General features: G+C 36.7%; 1 long non-coding RNA gene and 1 pseudogene across 1 annotated transcript; one reads left to right on the forward strand and one right to left on the reverse strand.

Annotated features, from left to right (window-relative positions):
• Window positions 1-7805: 7805 nt before the first annotated feature.
• LOC116130551 lies at window positions 7806-9069 on the forward strand. The gene is made up of 3 exons (XR_004128074.1): window positions 7806-7832; window positions 8072-8172; window positions 8974-9069. It is a non-coding gene; the product is annotated as an uncharacterized LOC116130551 (long non-coding RNA).
• Window positions 9070-14464: 5395 nt separating this feature from the next.
• On the reverse strand, window positions 14465-22714 carry LOC116130666 (annotated as a pseudogene).
• Window positions 22715-26926: the final 4212 nt, after the last annotated feature.

Consider the following 26926-nt stretch of genomic DNA (forward strand, 5'->3'; position numbering starts at 1 on the left):
ACTACAAACTCTGCCATGGCTGTTTATTGTACAAAGACAGGTTGGTTTTGCCTAAGGGCTCACGGTTTGTTCTTAAATTAACAACTGAATTTCATTCAAGTCCATCAGGGGGTCATTTCGGATTCTTTCGGACATACAAAAGGGTTGCAAATGTGGCTTATTGGGTAGGCATTAAGAAGGATGTCCAAGATTTTGTTAAAACTTGCTCCATATGTCAAGTTAACAAGCATTCAGCTCTGAAACCTGCGGGGCTACTTCAGCCACTTCCTATTCCATCTTAGGCATTTGATGAATTGACAATGGACTTTATTGGTGGCCTTCCAAGGGCTAAGGGGTTCGATAGCATCCTGGTGGTAGTTGATAGATTGACTAAATATGGCCACTTCCTTCTCTTATCACACCCTTATACCGCCGAAGAGGTGGCCTTAGTGTTCATGAAAGAGATTGTGAAACTTCATGGTTTTCCAAAGTCCATCATTTCTGACAGGGACAGACTTTTTATGAGCCAATTCTGGTAAGAAATCTTTAGAGTTTCGGGGACAGCTTTGAAATTTAGCTTCGCTTACCATCCCCAAGCGGATGGAGAATCCGAAGTGGTGAATAGGTGCTTAGAGGCATACCTCCGTTGTTTCTGCAGTTCATAGCCCCGTCAACGACCAAATTGGTTGTCTTGGGCTGAGTTTTGGTATAACACGACATATCATCGGTCAACCAAGATGACACCCTTCAAAGCCTTATACGGTCATGACCCTCTGACTCTTCTTAAGTTCACCAATTATCCCTCCCAGGTGGACGATGTGAAACACCAGATTTGTGAGCGCAATGCCATCCTCCAGGAACTCAAACACAACCTGGAAGTGGCACAAGTTCACATGAAAGAACAGGCAGACCGCCACTGACGGGATATCCAATTTTCTCTAGGTGATCATGTTTACCTTAGGCTCCAGACCTACAAATTTAAGTCCCTGGCCACACGGTTGAATGAAAAACTTAGCCCTAGGTTTTATGGACCTTTCTGAGTACTGGAGAAAATCGGTCAGGTTGCCTACAAGCTGGAACTTCCCACTACAGCTCGTATTCATCCATTTTTTCATGTGTCCCAGTTGAAGCACAGCTTGCATAGCTCAGTAGCTGTTCAATCTCTGCCCTCTTTTCTTACGGACGACCTGGAACTTCTGGTTCAACCTGCGGAAGTCCTGGATCTGCGCACCCTTATTGATGGTTCCACAGAAGTTCTCATCCGTTGGCACAATCTGCCTTCCTTTGATGCTACCTGGGAATCCTTTGATGCAATCAACAGTTAATTTCCTTACTTCCACCTTGAGGACAAGGTGGCTCTTGGTATTGTTAGACCACCCATACGCAAGGTTTATAAATCAAAAGGCAGGGGTAGGAATAGGCATTAAGGTGCAATGAGGGTGACGTGACAGTTAATGTGGAGAGTGTGGTGAGTTTGTTAGAAGTGTGGAGAGTGGTTATAAGAAAGTACACGCGGCTGATAAGTGGTTACAGAATAGAAGGTTATAGAATAGAATAATTAGTATATAGAGAGGAGAGTGAAGTAGGTCATTTTTATCCAGGAATATCTTCTTAGGACTGATTGGGAGGCCCCCAGCTCCTCGAACTGCTGGGAACCTGTTCTTGAATGAATTTGCTATGTCAAGGGATAATTCAATCCTGATTAATACTATTTTAATTCCTTTCAGATTGTGCATATTTTTGTTATTGTGTTGTGTTGCGGCTGTGGTTTGGTTTGTTTTTCAGGGGAGTTCCATTAGAAGTATATCTCTTATTTGTCTATTTTTACAGATATACCATCATGTCGTCACTTATTCTTAATTGCTTACTTTTTGTCATGTGGAAATTTGTAATTTTTTTCCATCAGGAATGATTTTTACTTTGGACAATTCTCATAAATTTTTAGTCTACTGCCATCAGTTTGGAATCATTTAAAAGAGTCATGTAATATTGAACTTGATTTCTGTCAAAATCAGTATCTCAGGAAGGATTGAATTTATCTTGTCAATCTGAAATGATACGAAACAGTATTGGGTTCGGGCTCCTGAAATGATTTGGTAATCATTATAAACCGGCTGGATATCAGTGATTTGCTACTTAATTTTGGTACTTAACTAAATATTCTCTCTTTTGTTTTCTGATATTGTTGTCATTTTGTATGCTGAAGTGTGTATTCTCAATCACTTTATATTTGTTTCCATAGCAAAATCTTCTCTTTTTCTTTCTTATATTGGTGCTATTCGGTACATTGAAGTGTGTTTCTTATGCCACTGTATTTGTGTTACAGTGGAGAAAACGTTTGAAGCTCAGTTGCGAAACTGCAGTTGAAAAGATTACTTTAGATGGTGTATGGGGTTTGCATGTCATGCTGAGTGCAACAGTTCATGATGTGTTATACTACATGAGCCCCATCCACTGTCAGGATATTATCAACTCGGTACTGTTTATCTTGTTTCCAATTTCTCACCTTCTCTTCTTTCATTTCTATTTCCCAATGTCTAAGCTGTTTCATTATTCAACTATAAAGCTTCTTTCAATCCAGGTTCCTTGTTTAAAATGACATTTTTCTGCACAGGTTCATGATAGTCTTTCTAAAGCTTTAGACCATAATTAGATGGGTTGTTTTGTAGTAGTGGATACCTGATCCACTATCTAAGTTTTGCCAAAGCAGTATACGTCTAAGTTTCCTATCAAAAAAAGTTTTAAAATTGCTTCTCATCCTATGCACACTAAACTGGAACATTGGTCTGTTGGAGATATCTTGAGCATAGACAGTCACATCTTGAGCATAGACAGCCAAAGCAACCCATTTCTGAGAAACTTGAACCTATGCTAGATGATGAACCAAAGAGTTATACCCCTTATATTAAGTACGCAAAGCTCGAATTCAAGGTCAGAAACGGAACTTCTTACGAGCTCTAAATTTAAGATGGTGAATCTTGTTACTGATTTGACATTAATTCTTACATATCAGGTTCACACATTATTTGCTGTTGGATCACCTCTTGGTGTCTTCCTTGCCCTCTGAAATATCCGTATTGGAATAGGTAATCCTCAATACACTTGTATGATTGAAATTTTGATGAGTGAATATTCTCACTGTTGCGACATGACATTCAGAGAAGTATTTTGTATATTTGTAAATATTTATATCATTTGGCCGTGGGTGTGGATAATGAAGTATACTTTTGTTCCTCACGGTTTTGAGAAATGCTTTCATCTTTAGAATCTCATTAGATCTTTGTTGAAGTTTAAAGGCTTTCACGTTTTCGTTATTGGACTTGATTTTACATCAATTTGAGTGGGAAATTCAGGGTAAATTATGCTTAGTTAGAAGAATTTCTTTTCATTACTTTGCTGGTAATGCACCATCAACTTTTCAAGCGCTGATGAATGCTATTTTTAAACCTGTTTTGAGGAAATTTGTGCTGGTTTGCTTCGATGATATTCTGATTTATAGTCCTGATCTTGATTCCCATGTGATCCATCTTGAACAAGCCCTTAAGATTCTACAAGACAACGAATTGGTAATGAACAGGAAGGAGTGTCTGTTCGGTCAGCAGAAACTAGACTACTTAGGCCATATAATTTCAGCGCAGGGAGTAGAAGCAGATCCACACAAGATCGAGGCAATGGTTAAGTGGCCTGTTCCGACCAATGTGAAAGGTTTACGGGGGGTTTTTAGGCCTCACGAGGTATTACAAGAGATTTGTCAAGGGATATGGCAGTATTGCACAACCACTTACTGATTTGCTTAAAAAAGATGCATTTCGTTGGAATGAGGGAGCTCAAATGGCATTTGATAGACTCAAGGAAGCTATGACTACAGTTCCAATCTTAGCAGTCCCGAACTTTGCACTTCCCTTTGCAATACAGACTGATGCTTCAGGTCATGGAATGTGCGCAGTTCTGGTCCAGCAGTCAAGACCCTTAGCTTACCTAAGCAAAGCCTTTTCACCACAAGCACAATAGAAGTCCTTATATGAAATGGGAACTAATGGCCATCGTTTTTGCAGTGCATAAGTGGAGTCCGTATTTATTGGGCAAACGATTCATCATCAAAACTGACCAAAGGAGTCTACAATTTCTCACTGACCAGCGAATTAAAACGCCTGAACAACAAAAGTGGCTGTCCAAACTAATGGGGTTCTCTTTCGACATTCACTAGTAACCGAGAAAAACAAACATGGTAGCATATGCTTTGTCATGAAGAGGGGAGGGACCAGATTTGAATACCATCTCAGTAGTATAGGTTACAGAGTACAATGATCTAGCCAATGAAGCACAACAAGATCTCAAGTTACAACCTATCATTTAGGACCTTCTCTTTGACCCTAACAGCCGCCCACACTACAGACTTAGGCAGGGGTGTCTTTTGTACAAAAACAGAATTGTTTTACCAAAAGGTTCCAGATTCATAGCTAAACTTTTGACAGAATTTCATTCCAACCCAGGTGGAGGGCATTCGGGGTTTTTCAGGACTTACAAATGGGTGGCAAACATTGTTTATTGGGAAGGGATAAGGCAAGATGTTCAAGAGTTTGTAAAGGCTTGCACTATTTGCCAAGTCAATAAGTATTCAGCCCTCAAGCCAGCCGGGCTTCTATAGCCTTTGCCTATACTGGAGCAAGTCTTTAACCACTTGACGATGGATTTTACTGGAGGTTTAACACGAGCGAAGGGGCTCGATAGTATCCTTGCGGTGGTTGATCGGCTCACTAAATACGCCCACTTTATCTTTTCGTCTCATCCTTTTAGTGTAAAGGAGGTTGCTATGATATTCATGAGGGAAATTGTTAAGCTCTACGGTTTTTCCAAGTCCATAGTTTTAGACCGAGATCGACTCTTTATGAGCCATTTCTGGCAGGAAATCTTCAGAGCAGTAGGGACCTCTCTCAAGTTCAGTTCCGCATACCACCCACAAACGGATGGCCAAACCGAAGTGGTCAATCGGTGTTTAGAGGCCTATCTGCGATGCTTCTGCAGTTCCTAGCCTAAACAGTGGCCAAATTTGCTCTCTTGGGCGGGATTTTGGTACAACACAACTTACCATCGATCCACGAAAATGACATCATTCAAGGCCCTTTATGGCAAAGACCCCCAGAGACCCCCCACTCTTTCTCAAGATGACCGATTACCCTTAGTGGAAGACGTGAACCAGCAGCTCCTTCGCCGCAATGCCATCATAAATGAACTTAAACATCACCTGGAATCTGCTCAAGGACACATGAAAGAACAGGCTGATAAACATTGCAGAGACATCAGTTTCTCTCTGGGAGATTTTGTGTACCTCAAACTTCAACCCTACAGGTTCAGGTCGTTAGCTAGGAAACTGAATGAGAAACTCAGTCCTAGGTTCTATGGACCATTTAAAGTGGTGGATAGAATTGGTCTGACAGCTTACAAATTGTCTCTACCCTCCACTGTCTGTATTCATCTGGTGTTCCATGTGTCCCAGCTCAAACCCAGCTTACACAACTCCGTTTCAGTTCAGCCACTCCCCACTTTTCTCACCGAAGAGATGGAACTCCAGGTTCAACCACAATCAGTCCTGGCAACGCAGTTCCTACTCGATGGCACCAAAGAGGTCCTCATTCAATTCTGCCCTCCTTTGAAGCTACATGGGAGTCTTTCGATGTCATCAACACACAATTCTCTCAATTTCACCTTGAGGACAAGGTGGCTCTCCTTAGAGAGAAGGGGGGGGGGGGGGGGGGGGGGGGGGGGGGGGGGGGGGGGGGGTGGCGTACTAAGGGGTAATGAGTGTGAGTGAGAGTTTGTTACAGTTTGTTACGGGATTCTGCATGCATGTGGCTGGATAGAATAAAGTTGTTAGAGTAAGGGTAGTATAGGAAGTATTTGGGTATAAATAGCTAGGGAGTGGTAAAGGAGGGATCAAGTTATTACAGATAGGCATTTTGGGAGGCTTCCAGCTCCTTGAATTGCTGGGAATTGTTCTGTGGTCACTTATCTTGTTACTGCTATTTCATTCAGTTTATAATACTAACTATCAGTTTAATCCGATTGAGTGTTATTTCGATTCTGCTGCTTGTGTTTGGATTGTGTTAATTGATCAGGTGGCTCCATCACTTTATATTTGTTACCCCTACCCTGATTTTTTTTGTTCTTTTGTTGGCAGCTTGTCCACCGGTGTAACTCATGTTGTTCCAATACATATTATCAGTTTCTTATAAGAAAAATCACCATCTGTTTATTCGGACTTTTTTTGTATATGTGAACAAAGTTTAATGAGAAACTTGATGTGAACATTTTAAATGTCTATCAGGTAATAGTAAAGGTAAAATAAACAAAAATCAAGAATATTGGAAAAAAGAGTTTAGTCTTTTGCTATTTCTCCCTATTTCTTTTCTCTCTCTCTCTCTCTCTCTCTCTTTTTTTGCTCTCTTACAAGTTTATGGTTTTTTCTTCCTAATGTCCCACCTCTGCTGACATCCTCTTGTTAAATCAAATTAAAAAATATTTATTTGGTTCAAAGTTTGCACATTCAAGTATTTTATTAAATGCCACAAAGTCTTGCACAAGGTGAAAAGAATCCAGTAACTCATGTTACACATGCGTTTGCTCATTTCTTGACTCAGAACAAAACCAATGTGACTATGATTATTTTGAATGCTTTATTTTCTTTTGAATGACATGTATAGTTTTATATGTTTTTTTTCTTTTCTATTTTTGTCTTTAATATTTTATAAATGTGGAAAGTATTATGGATGTGGTGTTGTGGTTTCTTACACACAGTAGAACCACTTGTTTGTAAAGAGTTCCTCACCGTACGTCCAGTTATTATCCCTTACCATAGAGGTGGAAAGAGGCTGCATATATGGGTTCCAGGTAAGCTCCCTATAGCACCACAAAATCAAGGTTTTAAAATTTTTCCTCTCTCTCTCTTTGTGGAGCATTTTTTGTTTAAAAGAATTTTTCGCACTTTCTAATACGTCCTTATATATGTGAGTTAGGAATTTACTTAAGATGTAGCTGCTCATTCTCAGGTAATAGTGGACCAATTCAACTCTGTAAGGCTGGGTTCTGATACTATTCATTGTCAGTTTCTCTTTTCAACTTCTTCAAAGGCATATTTCTTTTTTATTTTTCAGTTTTTGGGCTTATCTTGTTTCTTTATACTTACTATAGAGCATGATGGTCAGGCTTTTCATTTCTCAACTTTGTAATATTATGCTACATGTTTATGAACTGAGCTTTATTGGATTATGCTTTCACTCTCCTGCTCAGACTAATTAATAATGTCAATATATACATACATAGCGAATATACAATGACCAGTTTGAATTTAGAGTTAAGTATTGTATTTGCTTCAGAATCAAGACTCATTTTTGTTCTTTATATCTCCCTCAGAAGTTAAAATTATGTTTCTGAGAATAACTTTTATGATGATTAAATTCATTACAGGTTCAACTTTGTTCGGTGTAGCTCTTTTTTTACTTAACCCAGACTGACCATACTCGTCAGAGTGTCATTTTTTCCCCCCTCAATTTGAACTAAATATTATGTTTGTATCTAAGGGTGGTTTTTTTTGTTCACTGTTGGAGAATTTAATTTTGTTGAAATTCCGACTCAGTAGCTATTCATTTATATATGTTTCTATGTATATATAACATCGATGTATCAATTTAATATTAGTTGACCTTTAGTTCTGAAGTTTAGCCAGAATTATCATGTACATGTTTTGGTCTTTGGTTTCTGATCATGTGTGAGTATTGAAGCTCTGAGTTTTATGCTATTGAAACAAGCTAAAGTACTTACAGTTTGTCAATCGAAAAATGCAGATGCCCTAGAAGGTTTTATTGCTTTTCTGTTTCTTCATGTTGTCCTCCTTTTGCACATATGAGTAACAATGGCTGAAGGGACCCACCATTCTTGTACTTAGGGTTCCCCTCCATTGTTCAGTAGTAAAAAAAATAATATTAAAAGTAAACAACAAAGCCCTGATCCCATAAATGAAATTTCACTTAATCTATGCTGATTTCTTTTCCATATTTTTTGAATGCACTCAACAATCTTTTTGTGTATATTGCAGTGGCAGAAAATGCCGAAGAAAGAGAAGAAAGATCATATGGTGTTATAATGATGGAGAGGCTAACTGGAAGTGCAGAAGGATGGATAGATCACATGCTTCAGGTTTGTAGTGCAGTTCGATGCTTGCATTTACTGCTATATCATGTTATTGCTAATTGTTGAGTGTCTATACCACTGTTATTAAGGCTTTTAAGTTGATACCTACTACCCTCCATTGATGCCTATAATTAGTCATAAATTTGACCCATCATTTTCCCTCCTGAAGGTCTTAATGTTTAATATTGATTAGCCCTTTTGAAGAGTTTATAATCTTAGTTTAAGGATGTCTTCCCTTCACAAAATTTAGAAGAAAAGAAACGAGTTTATAAAGGCAACTAATTGCAATACTGTTGTCCTGTGAAACTATGTCTCAGGGGCTTTCCAAATTCCTATGTATAAAGGTAACTACTTGCAATATTGTTGTCCTGTGAAACTATATCTCAGGAGCTTTTTAAATTCCTATGTATTGTTATCATCAGAATGTCATAGCTCCACTTTCATAGATGAATTATGTATCTGAAGCCCCTGGGAGTTATTTTGATGGGCTATGAGGGTAGTTGGGATTTGGGGATGTCTCGTTGTTTGTCAGTCCTTAGCTTCGTAGCCTCTGCCACCATCAATTTGCAAAATACCATGTGAACATAAATATTTGCCAATTGCCATGAGAAGAATGTTCAAATGGTGATGGACACAGTATATGATGCTTATTAAGTACATCGAGGATATGGAGTTTCCACTGTCGAACATTTTGCCTGAATGGTTCATTGTTTATTAATAATAGACATGATATTTTACTTTTGTTTTACATATCGTCACTGCTAGCTCATTTGTGGACTTCTTCTAATGTTCATATTGATAATGTAGGATAAAACATTTGAACATCCTTATTTACAAGCCATTGGATTACATACGTAAGTACTTTCTACGATGAACCAAAATATTTTATCGTTTATAGACTACTAGGCTGTATTCAGTCTTCTTCTATACATTTTGATAACTCCATACTTTTTACCCAACGAAATGTGGTATCTCAATAGTTCCCTCAAGGAAGCTTGTCATGCATTTTTGAGACTTATATGAAGCATATTTGATTACATATTTGACATTTATCTTTCTGAGAAACGTGGAGCATATAATGTGTTAGAGTTTATGGTTGTAATCATAGAAAAGCCAGAATTAGTCAGTATAAAAGAGTATTCTGAAGTTGTTATATATAGTTCATTGAATGGGGATATATATATTTTTTTTCCAACTCCCCAATCTCATAACATTTTACACTTGTCACTTGGTGGAAGCGAGATAAAATTTAGCTCTAAGACAACACCTACCAGCTAAGCTAATTGGCCTTGAAGCAGCTGCACTCTGTTGCATCTGGATGGCATTTGAATTTGCATTGTGACCATCACATGGTCTTGAAGGCTTCTTTAAACAAGGAGCATAAAAATTGTTTTTCATTAGAAAGTAGAAAAATTACCCTTTCTACTTTTTGTGCTTGCATTGTGTTAATCATACGAACTCATTAACCTTGCTTCTTATTAGCATTCATGTATAATTATTTTGTATGTTTGAAGAAGAAAGTAACCCTGGGTAGAATAATTAAACCAATTCAGCTTAAACGTTTTTAAAACAACAGCACTTGACCCTATCTGTTTATAACTTTATACTATATGGCTGTGTAGCTTCAGTTTTCATGTGATATTGCTTAATTTTGCTGAATACATGTGCTTTTGCATGCGTAATATATATTTTTTATATAATTTGAGTCTCTGTGTACAGAAATTATTGGAGGGATTACGACACCGCCTTTTTCATAGTGAAACACTTGTATCAAGATGTACTCGAAGACCTGCATCTTCAAGTAAAGGCAACTCAAAGACCGAGAGTGCTTCCATCGGTTGGTCTGATCAAAGAGAGACAGCAGAAGAAAAACTTCCTCTGACATTCTCCGACAGAATGATGGTTAGAAACTTCTCATTGAATAAATTAAAAATAATTTCACAATTTTTATTTCTAACATCTAAAGTCCCAACACAGGATAGGACGCCTTCTCTCCCTCTCTTATTTTTATTTCCGGGGGTAAACATTTTCTTTGAAATTTAAGCTTAATTTTTGTTTATTTTATTCATAGTTTTATCAATCCGTAGTTGCTTTTTTTTTTTCCATCTAATCAATGCTTGCTATTCCTTGAACACCATTCAATTTCTGCCAAATATTAAACAAACTGGTTTCTGGGTTTTGTTTAAATTCTTCCATTGTGTATTTCTTATGAATTTTGTGTCTGTAAATGGGTTCTAAAATTTTTTAACATCTCATGTTCTTTTCAAAATGTTCAGCATCTGTTTGTGGAATAACTTCAATGAAATTTTGAATGTATTTATCTTTGGTAAAGGAATGAAAAAGCTCAATTCAATCCCTGTGAATCGATTTTTTTTAATTTTTAATTTTTTATTTTATGCATTAGTGTATCTGATTATTTATGATTTGTAATGTGACTACAACTTAATTCATTTTGTTTTAACTTGATTCTACTTGATGTTTTGATGGTTTGCAAGCTGTGAGGCCTAGATTGGTCAGTCAAGTAAGTTGTGTTTGTTTTGTAATTTTGGTGGTGTATACTTTCTTGATGTTTTCTTGGATTATAGTTTATCTATGTGCAATTGTCTTGGTTAGGATCTTGTGAGAAATGTTGTTGGTTATTGCTTTACATAAAAGGGTAGTAGCAGGCAGTATCAATACCCGCGATCTAGACTCTTGGATCGTGGACTAAGGGTTGATTGAATGATGATCTAAAGGTCTGGGCAGGGGGCGATTTTACCTCCCAGTAGCATAAATTAATCGTGGTTTGACGAATTTTATGCATGTCTTCTTTTGTATGATTCTATGTGCATCTTGAAATATTGTATTTTCATGTTTGTTTGTGAAACTAGGATTGTGTTTGTGGTCTTAAAATATCTTCTAACTTATTGATGAATTTGTAGATATGTTGCTACATCTGGCTATATTTTTTGTTTCATGCTATAATTTCTGTTACTACTTGTCAAATCATTCCTTTCCCCGGGCTTTGCAAGACTTGTTTTGTTACTGTATTTATTTTTTCAACTTTTTCTGTTTAGAAGATTTTTTGGTTTTGCTTACGAAACTTACCATTTTTTGTTGTTCCAGAGTAGAAGGAAATAGCATAATAGCTTAAATTCATTTCTTATTAATTTTGCCAAGCAGAATTTCATTCGATCCATTCATTGTGAAAAAGGGAACTAAAGGTCCCAATATCGCATTTTACTATAAACTATCAAATTATACTCTTCAAATCTCTAATATTACAGGAAATAAATGATCTTTAGTGCATTTGATTGGATTAGTATCATTGTATATGTTCATGCAAAGCGTGCTCAGGGCTTCAAGGCATAGCATTGGCAACGATGATTTGCATGGTAGTGCCAAGGCATGAAACTGGTGGGATAGAAATGCGATGGAAAGTACATATTTATAAAATTAATTTATTAATGCAATCTTTTTCCTCATTAATCGTAAAAAAACATCTCTTTTAATTAATTTTTACAAAATCTCTCTCTCCCGTAATCCTACCTTCCATTTACTTAAAAGTTTTTGATAAATAATCTTTTTCCCTTTTAGTAAATGAAAAAAAAAAAAAATCCTTGAATATTAATTTGTAGCGATTTTTTTAGCTTTTTTTTTTTTTTTTTCATTTTTCAATATTTTATATTATTTTAGTTTTTTAGCATTGATGAGTAACATTGTATGATTAAACTATAAAGTTTTGTATGAGGATATATGATAAAAAGAGTTTGAGAATATTAAAGATTAATAAAAATAAATAAAATGATGACTTTGATAATTTGGTGAGTGTGGTCACACTTTGAGTACAATAATTTAATTTAACGTAGTTTATACATATATTTGAATGATGGTCCAAAAATAATATGAGTGACTTATTTTATTAATTTAATTTGTTTAAGGATACTTTTAAACGATTTGATTACTTTGATAAGCTTATTAATTAAACAAAAGCCTTGAGAATAAAATATGGAAGAGAGATTTAGTAAAATTAATTACGAGAGAGGTTTTTACAATAAATAAAGAAAAAGATTTAAGAAATATGAGAGCGATAATTTATATAAATTAATGTATATATAATTTTCAGCTCATTCTTATCCTTATCTTGCCTATAGATCAGTTTGTATGCACTTCAACTAATTTATTAAGACTTAGAATTATTGATAGAATAAAAGCTATAATGACCATCAAGTGTTGGTTAACGACTAATTTTTCTTTAATCTAAAGGACATAAACTTGTGTTAAATAAGAGGGGATGCGGAACCTTCCCCGCTATATATATAGTGTTCAATAGCTTATAAATTGTGTAAAAAAGAAATGGGTTGCCGCATTCTTAGTTATGGGAATTTTGTAACAAGCAATGTTTTAAAACCCAATCCAGGGTGAAACCCGGCAAAGCTTCTGGGTCCTAGGTTGACTAGTTTAACCGGTTTGATCGCTGGTCAAACCAGTTGACAAAAAAATTTAAAATTTAGCATATACCTCTAAAAATTATGTTAAGTCCCTAAAAGTTTAAAATTTATCAAAAACAACCCAATTGCAAATCAACCGGCGACGACACCTTAGATGCAACCCTAATTATTCCTTGAGCCCATTTCTATCAAAATATACTTAAGATCTAGTCGAAATAGATTTGATTTCAGCTAGATCTCACCGACGTCAACGTTAGCATTCCAGGCTAGATCCCATTGATTCCGGCAACAACCACCCTCTCCATCACCCCAGAATTACTCCTCTTTCCCTCTCGACCAAAACCCACCTCACCTCACCCCCGTTAACCTCGTCAATCGTTGGATCGTTGGAAAAATCTCATCGTTGTCGCTACTAGTTTTGTTCGATTTCCGATCGATTTACTCACCGAAAATCAAATCTTTCACCACCATTACATTCACCGGAAATTGCTCTTCAAAAGCCCCAACATTCTGACAGTTAATTATTTGCCGATCATCACCGAAAATCCTAGGGTATTGGGTGAATATGAAAAAATTAAACTCGGCCCGTTGAAGCTTTTGAGTCCCGGTTCAACCGGTTGGGCTGAACTGGGTTTTAAAACATTGGTAACAAGTAAAAGATCAATGGGACTATGTCTTCCTATTAAATTAATCTCATTACAACAACATCCATCGGTAAAACATTAAACATCAAATGTGTTAATGTGGTTAAACATCACTACTCTCCTGTAGTCTCAAATGAAAAATAAAGCATAAATTTTTTTTTTTTTTTTTTTTTAATCGTCATATCATGCCTTAACCAACATCTCAACCCTTATTCCATATAACAATACTAATTAACTGGAACTTCCTTCACCATTTTCATCACCAGACTTACTCTCTCCAGCAGGCAGTTTTGCTCGGAATAACCTGACACTAGCCCACAGAAGACCAAGAATGATAGTATTTTTAAGGACATGTACACTCGCACCTTTGTAAAGAGACCTAACACCCTCTGTTTTCAAGATTTGAGAAAATGCATGCAATGAACTCTTGTACTTGATAGCTTCTCATTATCATTTTACAATGTAAAGTATCCAATGGGTATGTAACCAACTGAAACAAAAGTTTGAATCCCATTTATGAGTACTCGAAACAAATCGTATCAATTGTATGTACCTGCGTACATTCATATCTCAGGGGATAAAGAATATAAAGAGATGCACCTACTGAAAAACTGATTGTTGCGACCAATCTCTTCAGGTAGTCACTTTTGTCTGGCTTATGCTTTAAAGGTCTCTCCAAATAAGATTCAGTAGCTGTTTTTTGAGCCCCTTTTTACATTTAATTTTAAAATATCAGGCCAGGATTCAGTGACATTAACCAATCAACAACGAATCTTTTTGCAAGCTCATGATTTCAAAATCGGGCAGATGCTCGTTAATGATTCAATATGAAGACAAATAAGATTAAAGGAAACTTATAAGTAAGCAAAAAAAAAAAAAAAAACCTTAAAAGATAGGAATTCAAGGATTTGTATAGTGTTGCCCCTCCAAAAAGAAATGACACTTTCATTTCTCAATGTTATAAGAAATCGACTGATCTTTATAATCTCATTCTGGCACTCGATCAAGAGTTTCAATCGCTCAATTGGGGCAGTTGCCATCCTTTTGAGAAGCCCCATCTTTATGATAAAATCATCGTTGCCTTTCTCTTATGGGACTTCTAAAAAACCTGTTGACATTATTGGTGTTATAGAAGAGATGAAGCACTACCTTGACATGCTTGATTTAGAATGGGTAAACTCCCCTTAACATAAGCAAATGCACCACAAAAAAATTTATCAAACTTCAGGCATCCCATAAAAACTTAAAAAAAAATGATGAGACCATGCAAAATCTGTTCCACTTTTTCAAAATATCTGAAAAAGGAACACAGAGGAGATAAAAGTAAAAATAATGGAAAATAACATAAACATGAATCACCTTAAATCGCGTAAACAATAAAGCAATGTTATAAGTGTGAGCCATAGCCTCAAAATTTGCAGGGTTATTTTCTGCAGATGTTGCTTGAACCCAGATTTATGAAAGCAAAAGACTCACTTGATGGCTACTCAGTCGGAAGGGAGTTATCTGTGGAAAATAATTTAGACAGGTAGATGATTAAACATAATTACTAAAACACTCTTTAAATAAAAATTATAGGATTTTGGGGTTTCATACTGTTTTTCCATCAGTCAGAGCACGCTTAAAGTATATGACTGACTATGAGAGTGTTTCACATCACATTTGGTGCCCGACTTTCCTCCTATAGTCCTCCATCCATTAGTTATTCTTTTTCTTTACCTTCATCTTGAATGGAGAAACTTCCACTTCTTACTTTCTGTGATGCAGAGACTGGCAAGATGCTAGAAACAACTTGTGAAGTATCCTTGCCCTGATCTGACCCCAAGGGGAGACCCAAGATGGCATAGCACAACAGAAACTACACTATGCGCCCCAACTCGGGTTTCATGGTCTGGATGAGCCATTGCTAGGAGTAACTGATGGAACAGAGCATCAGGAAAAGCCTGAAACAGAAATCCTCAAAAATTAGATGTTTCTCCAAATTTCTTAAAACTGAACAGTATATTTTAATTCCAAATTTCTTAAAACTGAACACTATTTAATCAAGTCAATTAATGCACCAATGATAGCAACAAAGGCCTGTAGCTTCACATTTTGTGCGAGTTGTGTGGCAACGTCCACAATATGAATCTGTACACGAGGTTGTTTGGCAACATTCTTATGATCCAAGTGTTTGATCAAGATATATAGCAACAGGTGGGAGTTTACTCCTGGAGATTAAACCAAAAAAAAAAAAAAAAATCATATCAATTATATCCACAGAAAATAATTGCAATAAGATGGAGCATTAAGATTCCATATGTAACCTAATTCCTCCAAAAGCAACTGCAGATACAATATAACAGAACAGGCAACTCCTGTATCTGATGACCCATGATTTTCTACATCAAAATGATGGAAAAGGGGTTTGAGCACACGCCTCACTGTTGTAGCTTCCTTAGCCAACCTGGCTTATATTATTCAAGCAAACTTTGGACCCATAATGGGGGCTCTTGGAAATGTCACTGTAAAATTGGCATAAAAAGCTAAGTATGTTAACTACATTTAAGAAATCTCCTTATATAAGGAATATATACCCAAGAAGTAAAAAATGATGCCTTACGTTGCTGAATACATATCAGGATTAGTCACAGGGTTCTGGAGAGAAGAAACCCTCTTACTCATATCTGGAAAAGATGAGCCGTGAGATTCTTCTCTTGAACCCACTGGTCCTGAGATTGAGAATGTTGCCTCGCTTCCTTACCATCCTCTGGTTTCATTTGAAGATCGAGGTAGTTCTCCAATACTTCAAATTAATATGAAAAGCAAACATTGTACACTTACTAGTGTACCTCATAGTCCAAAATATAATAAGGAAAAAAAATGTTTCCCAAAATTCACGTATAAACTAGATGACATTAATTACATACATCACGTAAGTAAAAAACACTAATAAGAACCAACAAGAGGAAAAGCAAACTCACATTGTCAAAGTCCATTGAGATATGTGATTGCTCACCCATGAACCACACCTAAGCATAGGAAGCGGGAAATGATTATTAAAAGTAGCATAACATTAACAAATGAAATCTCTACATTTGAACCAAAAAATAATTAAGTTTGTCAATAGAATATGTTGGAGTTATGAGAAAAGAATTTAATAATTATCTATTCATGTATTAAAGGCCAACTGATAAAATCAATTCAACATCTTCTAAGTCTGATAAAGGGCCTGTTGACAAGTAGAAGAAGTGACAGACAATGTGGTCCAGAAAGGTAATGCAGAGAACCAACTTGCCACTAGAAGCAGATTTCATGTTCGATCAGTGTCTCCCGCAAGCAGGAAAAAGTGATGCCACACCTAGATTCTTAAACAAGGAATGCGAGTCAAAAGCCAAAAATTATTCTTATTCACAAAAAGGTTAGCTTGTCTTGTTTTAGTTAGATTTTAATTAAAATTAATTAGGTCTTTATTATCTCCCATGTAAGGACTAGGAAGTGTAGGACTTAAACTACTATGTACCTAACCTTACCAAATCCATACTTCAGCAATCATGTTAAGTCCTCTCATCAAATGTCTTAGAGAAGTTTAGAAGTAAAAAAAGGCAAAAGATTACAAAAAAAGTGTACACAGCTAACAAATGGTTACGGCATTTCGCAGCAGATATAAGTACCAAAAACCAATTAAATTACAACAGTCTGCATAAATAGATTTTAAGCATCATAAGAAAGAAGAAATTATAAAAAGAACTGGCCATAAAGATTAACGTCCATTAAGTCTGATTGTATGTGTATCTAAATGTGCATTACAAAGCTAGGTAAATAAACTGTACCATGTTAGAGAGAGCTTGCATTCCAGCAGGAATGTGCATTAAGTCTGTGCATTCACAAAGTAATACACTAGGTAAATAAAATGTACCATGTTTGCGAGAGTTTGCATTCCAGCTGAACGTAGGCATAGAGCTGTTTCATCATCTCCCACTTCTTGAGCCAATTGACAAAGTTTAGGAATGAGACCTCCTAAGTTGAACATGTATGTACTATCCATCTACTCTCAATTCAATAAGTCATTATTAGTTCATAAACATAATAAATATCATGTTTACAGTTTCTACTATTTGGTAGATGTAATTTAGTGCCTACAAATGAATTATCCTACACTGAGCACATCAAACGTATTTAACAGATTTCAAGCCATCACATTTTTGGAGAGCCCCATCATTGCTCCCACTCCTTGTAAAATGTAACTAAAAAGTTCATTAATGGGATGGCAGATTATTTTCAAATGTCTTTTATTAGTGCGCTCCCAAATCTAACATGTATTACTTAAGCAATCAAGTTGAAATATGTCAAAATTAATCTCATGGCTCTAACTTCACTTTATATCCATTGCGCACCTGACCATTAATAAAATCAACAAGAATACTGCAAGCCAGAATCCGCATTTCGTCCTGTCGAGTTTGCTCCAAAAGAGTCCGAACAATCCCTAATAAACTACTGGCAAATAATGGCCTGCAAGAACAGTGAACTCTAGCAAATGTCCTCATAATGAAGAAAGAGCTTGCATATTCAAATAGGACAGAAAAATTGCAGAAATAAAACAATGATGCAATATAACTGTGAAATCAAGCAACAAAAGAATAAACAATCAATTTATGAGATATCATAAATATCAAAGTTCCTTCCACATATTTGAGGAAGAGAAGAACTATAAAAGACTCCCTACACTTATAGTAAAATGTACATTCAATTGTTGTGACTTGTATTATAATGCTTCCCTCTGTTCTTAGATCCAGTCCATATCTAAGAAGGGAAAAAAAAAAAAAACTAAGAAAGAGAAAACAAAGCAATAGAAATAATGACAATGCCTAAAGAAAATAGAGAAAAAGAGCAATTCATAAATCCCAGAACCATACTTTTTTACTTACATACCAGATACAAGCAAGAAATGTAAACATACTAGAAGTAAAATCAATATATTCTTTTTTGGCTAAGGAACTATAAAATTACACTAATATGTGCACCTGGTGTCCACTAAATCAGCACAAAAAACCTGATTGGAGTATCAAAAGCTAAACAAAATCTAGAATAAATTTGTGATTTTAAATCTAATTTTAGAGCTGGTACACCAAATATAGTACATCTAGGAAATCCACCAGCCACAAATAAAAAGGGAAAATGTACTTCTAATACCATATAATAAACATTATCATAGGTGACAAGAACATATCTTCAGTATACTTAGTTTTCCTACATTAGCTTGCTTTCAATCTTATTTCCCTCTTCTAACAAGGATATTAAATCATTGATTATGCCTTTAGAGAAAGTATAATCATCGACATTAAAGAAACACAAACATAAAAGCAGCCTCCTTCAAAATGGAGTAATGTTTAAAGCAAGAAATTCATAATAATGGGTGTGTTTGTTTTATTATTGTGGGCAGGATTTTTTAAAAAGTTGAGTTGGGTGGTTATTACAAGGTGGGATTTTAAAATTAATAAAGACACCCCCTAAGTTTGTTAATTTAGCTAAACACCTCTACAATAAAACATTGAAAATTAACAAAAACATCCCCACCCACCCATTAAATGCTGACAGCCGACCATCACCGCCGGAGGGTGGCCAGCAATCTCCGTAATGGCGCAAGAACGGTTAAATCTGGCTGATTGTGTGCCGATATAGCCTTTTTCGACTAGATCCATCGTGAATCTGGTCAGAAAATGCCAGATCTACGGCTAGATCTTGCCAGAAAAGGCCAGATTTGATCACGTTTGGTCGTCAACGACGGCCAAAGATATAGTGTCTTTGGCCGTCGTTGATCTATATCTTTGGCCATCGTTGACGACCAGCTACAGCCAAAGACCGACCGGATCTGGCAGGTAGTGCGCCATTACCCCAAATTCTAACCACCTTCTGACAATGGTGGTCAAAATCTGACAAATGTGGATGGATGGATTTCTAAACTTTTTTTCGCAGGGTGTTTAGTTAAATTAACAAACCTAGGAGGTTTAAAAATAGTTGAATATAATAGAATTGAATTTTTAGAATAAAGAAACAAATATGTATTTTGGGTAGGCTAGGTAAGAAATAAAGAAACAAACACAACCAATATCTTCATGTTTCTTGACAATAAAAGTATATGCATTTTTTGAAGGCAGGTAAAAGTACATTCCTTGGTAACTACACATGTAAATATTAGGCACAATTAGACCTGAGTCATGCTGTATCCATTAATGTCTACAACACCAATTTTTTAATTCAAGGAGTAACATAAAAAGTTAGAGACGAACAAGAAGAAGAATAAAAGATAACTAAGTAACAACTATAATATTTTCAGAAGTTTACCCTCGCAAAACAAGAACAAACTATATTAAGGATGAGTAGTAGTTTCTCAAACTTATAAAATTTGAACTCATTTAAGTTAAAAATTGTTTAGCTGATTACTTTTATTTTATACTTTAATAATATCAAATATTTTATATAGATAATCAATTTTTTTTTTTTTTTTAATCAAAATCTCTTCAAAAGTTACCACTTTTCCTATGAAAACAATTCCTTGAGCCTGAGAGAACACATATGATAAACAACAGTTTGAGGACAAAACTAATTTATTAATAAAACAGAACTAGATGTCACTCCTTGACAACCATCATATCCTCCATTAAGATTAAGATAACAGAAGAATCTTCTGGGACACAAAACTTCCCCAATAGAAACCATATCTTGCGATTCTTCAGCTTCAGACCCATATCCATTGATTTCTCCTGGAGTATTTTTATGTTTGAACTTATAGAACCAATCTCAAACTGGAACAAAATTTCTAAAAATGTTAGTACTCCTCATCATACAAGATCCAATTAAAACAAAGAACAACTCAAGAAACACAGTTAAAAGAGGTGGCTCTCCCTTTGAAATAATAATAACTGTTGGATATAATTCATACTTTACATGGGGTCCCCTACGCAGACGCATTCGAGGGTCTTGCTCACCAATGACCCCGGGGGGGGTGGGCAGGGGGGAGGGTGAGTTGGTTATACGTAGTTTCCTACATGAGCTTGCTTTCAATCTTCTTGTCCTCTTCTAACAAGGATATTAAATCTTTCATGCCTTTAGCGAAAGTATAATCATTGATATTAAAGAAACAAAAACATAAAAGCACCATAAATCCTTGTAACATCTTCGCTCTAGCTGATCAGTAATTTGTGCAGACAAGATACTGAAAGATTAAGAATAGAATTGGATGGTTAAATCAAAACAAAACCATATACTATGAGATAATTTTGGATCCAGATGTTGTTTAGATCTCAAACATAAATCTTTATATTTCACCCAAGTTAGTATCCTCAGCATAATAGTTTTTATTCATTTGGATGAAATTGGAACCAGAATCACTTGTGAGAACGAAATTTGAATTCTTGATAAATTTATTGTATAGCAGTTATAGAATGGCACATAAGGCTAACAGAGAGAAAAAAAGGGCCACAATCAGAATAAGGCAAAAGTAACTAAAAGTTTGGCAGAAGTGGAAAGGGATTAGTGAAAAGAGTAGCTTTAGTAACCATTTTACTTTTAAAAAAAATAATGCATTTTAGTCTGAAGTAAAAGATAAAATGGCTGATTTGCTCAGTCTGGAAGTTTTATGTATGCATCAACATGCAAAGTAATGGGTCAACCAGAAGGTAAAACATACCTTGGGAATTCGTAATGGGTTTTTCAAAGCATATTCACAAAGCTTAACAATTTTTCTATCATTTGGTTCAGCATCCTGCATACAAATAAGCACATGAAATGCCTCAGTTTTCTTTTTAAGATTGTTCCTGTTTTCAGGAGACTGAGAGTGGAGGGGTGTGAATCAGAAGCCATAAAGAAATTCTGTAAAAGGCAAGGCAGATACTAAAAGTGATAAGTTCAATATTTCTTGACGTCTCTATTGCCAGCATTCAAGTTCTACTCTAAAATGTATAAGACTTCTAACGATGTAACTGAGTAACCTTATTTGTACTACTAGCAGCCGAAGCAACAATAAACCAACATTTCTATGATACGAAAACAAATTTCACATGTTTCAAAACACCACTAGAAACATAGCTAAAATATCAAAGCAAACCAAACCTTAACTAAAAACCCATCTTACGGACAATACTCCATCTTCTTTCCGGAAACACAAAACAAGTTAAAAATTAATTCATACATCCATTAGCAAGACCAATTAAACCAATGCAATTCTCACATACTTTCAAAGCTTAGGTTCAAGTGACATTACACAAGCCATAAATCCACCTGATTACGGGGAAATAACTCTGCCAGCAACTTGTTGTATCGCTCCATAGGCTGTCTTGAACTCGCACGCATTGAAGGACAGAAACAATAGAGGTTACCTCAAACAGGTACAACCCGTCTCGACATAACCCCTTTTTTCTATGGATGTTAAAACCCCTCCTCTGCAATTCAAAAAAAAATAACTCCATATTAATAATCTGATGGAACCACCTGTTCAGTTAACTAAATCCAACCACAAAACACAAGAGTAGAAATGAAAGTAACACAACCTGATAAAACTGAATGTTATTACTGTATACTGAAAGAAATAGCAACATCAAGAAAGAGTGACCACAAATCAATCCCCAACAATTCGAAGAGCTGGGAGCCTCCTAAAATACCTATAAGAATTTACTTGATATCTCCTTTACCACTCTGTAGCTATTTATACCCAAATACTTACTATACTAACCTTACTCTAACAAACTTTATTCTATCCAGCCACTTGCATGCAGAATCCCGTAACAAACTCTCACTCACACTCATTACCCTTTAGTACTCTTTTTACGACCCCTCGACTTATAGACCATACTAACGGGAGGTGGTCTATCAATACCCCCCCTAGGAGAGCAACCTTATCCTCAAGGTGGAATTGAGAGAATTGTATGTTGATGACGTCGAAAGACTCCCATGTAGCTTCACAGCAAGGCAGATCCTTCCATTGAATGAGGACCTCTTTGGTGCCATCGAATAGGGACTACACTGCTAGGACTGATTGTGGGTAAACCTGAAGTTCCATATCTTCGGTGAGAAAAGTGGGAAGTGGCTGAACTGGAACGGAGTTGTGTAGGCTGCGTTTGAGCTGAGTGGATGAATACGAGTAGTGGAGGGTAGAGCCAGTTTGAAAGCTATCAGACCAATTTTGTCCACTACCTCAAATGGCCCATAAAACCGAGGACTGAGTTTCTCATTCAATTTCCTGGCTAACGATCTAAACCTGTAGGGCTGAAGTTTGAGGTAAACAAAATCTCCCGGAGAGAAGCTGATATCTCTGCAATGTTTATCAGCCTGCTCTTTCATGTGTCCTTGAGTAGATTCCAAGTGATGTTTAAGTTCATCTATGATGGCACTGAGGTGAAGGAGCTGTTGGTTCACGTCTTCAACTGAGGAGGGGTAATCGGTCAACTTGAGAAGGAGTGCTGAGTCTCTACCATAAAGGGCCTTGAAGGGCGTCATTTTAGTGGACCGATGGTACATTGTGTTGTACCAAAATTTCGCCCAAGAAAGCCAATTTGGCCACTGTTTAGGCTAGGAACTGCAGAAACATCTCAAATATGCCTCTAAACACCGATTGACCACTTCGGTTTGACCATCTGTTTGTGGGTGATATGCAGAATTGAACTTGAGAGAAGTCTTCGCTGCTTTGAAGATTTCCTACCAAAATTGGCTCATAAAGAGTCGATCTCGGTCTGAAACTATAGACTTGGGAAATCCATGGAGCTAAACAATTTCCTTCATGAATGTCGTAGCAACCTCCTTCGCACTAAAAAGGTGAGACAAGAGGATAAAGCGTTTGTATTTGGTGAGCCGATCAACCACCACGAGAATACTATCGAACCCCTTGGCTCGTGGTAAACCTCCAATAAAATCCATCGTCAAGTCGTCAAAGACTTTCTCAAGTATAGGCAAAGGCTGTAAAACCCCGGCTGGCTTGAGGGCTGAATACTTATTGACTTGGCAAATAATGTAGGTCTTTACAAACTCTTGAACATCTTGCCTTATCCCTTCCTAATAAACAATGTTTGCCACTTGTTTGTAAGTCTTGAAAAACCCCGAATGCCCTCCACCTGGGCTAGAATGAAATTCTACCAATTAAAAATAGCATTCATTAGGGCTTGAAAAATTGATGGCGCATTAGTCAGGCCAAATGACATAACTAGGAACTCATAGTGACCGTCATGAGTTTGGAAGGCCGTTTTGTGAATATCCTCCTCCTTCAATCAAATCTGGTGGTATCCAGATCGTAAATCAATCTTTGAAAAAAAAAAAAACAGCCCCAACTAATTCATCTAACAACTCCTCGATAGTGGGTATGGGGAACTTATCAGGGATAATTATCTCATTGAGTGCCCTATAATCAACACAAAACCTTCAACTCCCATCTTTCTTCTTGAATAGTAACACTGGGCTAGCAAAAAAGTTGGTCTAGGCTGAATGATCCCTGCTACCAACATTTCTCCCACCATATTCTCTATTTCATTTTTCTGGAAATAAGGATATCTATAGGGCCGTATATTGGGTGGTCGAGCTCCCTCTTGTAGGACTATGGCATGGTCATGCTGTCTGTGTGGGGGTAGTTTAGTGGGTTGGTCAAACAATTGGATATACCCTTCCATCAATGATACAATCCTAGGGTCGGTGGGCTCTCCGTTTTGTTCTGGCACACATTCAGTAGAGAAAAATTCGACTAAATAGCCTCCTTCGGTGGAATATAGTGACCATAATATGGCTTTTAGAGACACCACCGTCTTAACCAGGGATGGATCTCGCTGTAGGCTCACCCTTCTGCCTCCCAACTCAAATTTCATTGTTAGGTTCTTCCAATTTGCGCAGACATCTCCCAATGAACTCAACCACGTCACCCCTAACACCACATCAGCTCCCCCCAAAGCAAAAGGGAAAAAATCTTTGGTAATCTTAATGCCTTAGACCTCCAGTTGCACTCCCCTACAAACACCTTCTCCTCTCACCGTGACACCATTACCTACCATCACCCCAAACCTTTTTCCTTTTTCAATTCGCATGCCCAGTTTGCACACCAAGTCGTGTGAAATAAAATTGTGGGATGCCCCACTGTCAACCAACACAATAACCCCCACCCCCTTCAATCTCTCCCTTAATTTTCAGAGTCTTGTTAGAGGTGATTCCGACGATAGAGTTCATGGACAAAGCTAGAGGGTTACCTTTAGTAGTGGGTTCTTCATCATTGTCTGGTGGTGTTTCACCCTTCTCTAGATCATCATCTTCCCATGCCAACAAGATCTGCAGAGATTTGTCCCTACATCGGCGGTTAGGGCTGAACTTTTCATCACACCTAAAACAAAGCCCCTTCTCCTTTCTAAGTTGAATTTCCGCTTCAGTTAACCTTCGGAAATTTTCCCCTCTGGAGCTCCAAGTTGTCATCGCCGATGGAATATCCCTTCTGTTGGTAGAACGATTTGACGAAGAATGGGTCTCGCCTGAAATTTTAGTAGTATTGGACCACCAACCGGGTCACCCAACCTCTGGGCTTGGAGAGACCCGTGAGTACCCTTCAATTTTTACATGATGGGCTTTAGTCCTTTTGGGCCTAATTTTATCCAGCACCCAGTTTTTTTCTTTAACTCGATGGGCCTGTTCCATCACTTCACCTAGATCTTTGGATTGTATGAGATGCAATTCAGCTCTGATTTCTTCCTTCAATCCATTGACGAAGATGCCCATTAGCATCTCTTCTCCCAATTTCTTCAATGGAGCTGTATGTGCTTCAAACTCTTCGCGATACTCCGTCACCGATAAAGTTTGTCTCAGTGCTACCAGTGCCTCATTAGCTGTCCCTTGAAAAGATGGTCTGAATCTAGCAATTAAGGCGGCTTTGAAATCCTTCCAATTCTGGACAGGTCTTCGAGATTCAAGCCATTGATACTAGTTTAAGGCTCTTCCTTCCATGCACATGGCGACGACCTCCACCATCTTCGTTTCTTCGTATCGATTAATGGCGAAATATCTGTCAGCCTTGAAAGTCCAACCAAAAGGATCATCTCCGTTAAAAATAGGTTGCTTAAGTTTGAGAATTTTTTTGTCGTCCTTCCTGTTATCCCTACTATGATTTCGTTCATATCCCTTATCTCCGTCGGAACTCTAATTGTCTGGAGTTACAGACATTTTCTCCTTCTCCTGATAACGTTTATCCTCCTTTTCCTCCCTTAATCGCATCAATTCTCGCATCTCAGTTAAGTACTCCTTGACGCTACCTAGGTCGATCTTCATCATACCCATATTTCCATCACAGTTCTCATTTCCTTTTCCACATTTTCCATTCTGTTCTCCATTTTGGATTTTACCATTACCCAACCTAGCTCTGATACCAAGTTGATGGAACCACCTGTTCAATTAACTCAATCCAACCACAAAACACAAGAGCAGAAATGAAAGTAACACACAACCTGATAAAACTGAATGTTATTACAGTATATTGAAAGAAATAGCAACATCAAGAAAGAGTGACCACAGATCAATCCCCAACAATTCAAGGAGCTGGGAGCCTCCCAAAATACCTATAAGAATTTACTTGATGCCTCCTTTACCACTCTCTAACTATTTATACCCAAATACTTACTATACTAACCTTACTCTAACAAACTTTATTCTATCCAGCCACTTGCATGCAAAATCCCGTAACAAACTATCACTCACACTCACACTCAATATCCCTTAGTACTCTTTTTATGACCCCTCAACTTATCAACCATATTAAAAGGAGGTGGTCTATCATAATCCTTCACTTTGCACATTGAATCAAATCAAAAGCTACACAACAAAGCTCTTATCTACTCATTGAATTAAAACCTAAATTCTCTAAACATTTTGGAATTTACTCATCAACCGACAAGCTCAAATCCACTAACAATTCCAAAAAAATACCAAATTAAAAATTTTAAAACCCCATTTGAATTAATCAGATTTGGAAGTGTTTGAATAAACCCAAATGAGATTTTTAAGCTTTAATTGATTCAAATCATGAAAATGTCAAAAACCAATAAAGAATTTAAGGTTTGGAAGCTAAGAAATAAACAAATAAACTACAATAAATAGAACTGGATGTCGCTCCTTGACACAACCATCATATCCTCCAATAAAATTAAGATAACAACAGAATCTTCTGGGATACAAAACTTCCCCAATAGAAACCATACCTTACGATTCTTCAACTTCAAACCCATATCCATCGACTTCTTCTGGAGTATTTTTATGTCTAAACTTATAGACCCAACTTCAGACTGAAACAAAATTTCTAAAAATGTTACTACTCCTGATCATACAAGATCCAATTAAAACAAAGAACAACTCAATAAACACAGTAAAATGAGGTGGCTCTCCCTTTGAAATAATAATAATTGTAATAACTGTTGGATATGTTTTATACTTTGCATGGGCTTGAAGTCCCCTATGCAGATGCATTCGAGGGTCCCACTCCTAGGTGAGTGGATGGCGGTCCTGCTCGCCAGTGAGCAGGCGAGGGTAAAATTCTCCAAAAAGTACCTTGCAAGATCTCCACCTTTGTGCATATGAAAATTTTGTAATAGCCAGCATGAAGAATCATAGTTCTCACCTTTAGTACAGCAATTGTCATGTCGTAGTTATTTATCATAAACACTCTGTAATTTTGGTCTTGGGAACATTTTTGTG

Source organism: Pistacia vera, unplaced genomic scaffold, assembly GCF_008641045.1.
Source record: "Pistacia vera cultivar Batoury unplaced genomic scaffold, PisVer_v2 Contig223, whole genome shotgun sequence".
In the NCBI taxonomy this organism is placed as follows: Eukaryota; Viridiplantae; Streptophyta; class Magnoliopsida; order Sapindales; family Anacardiaceae; genus Pistacia; species Pistacia vera.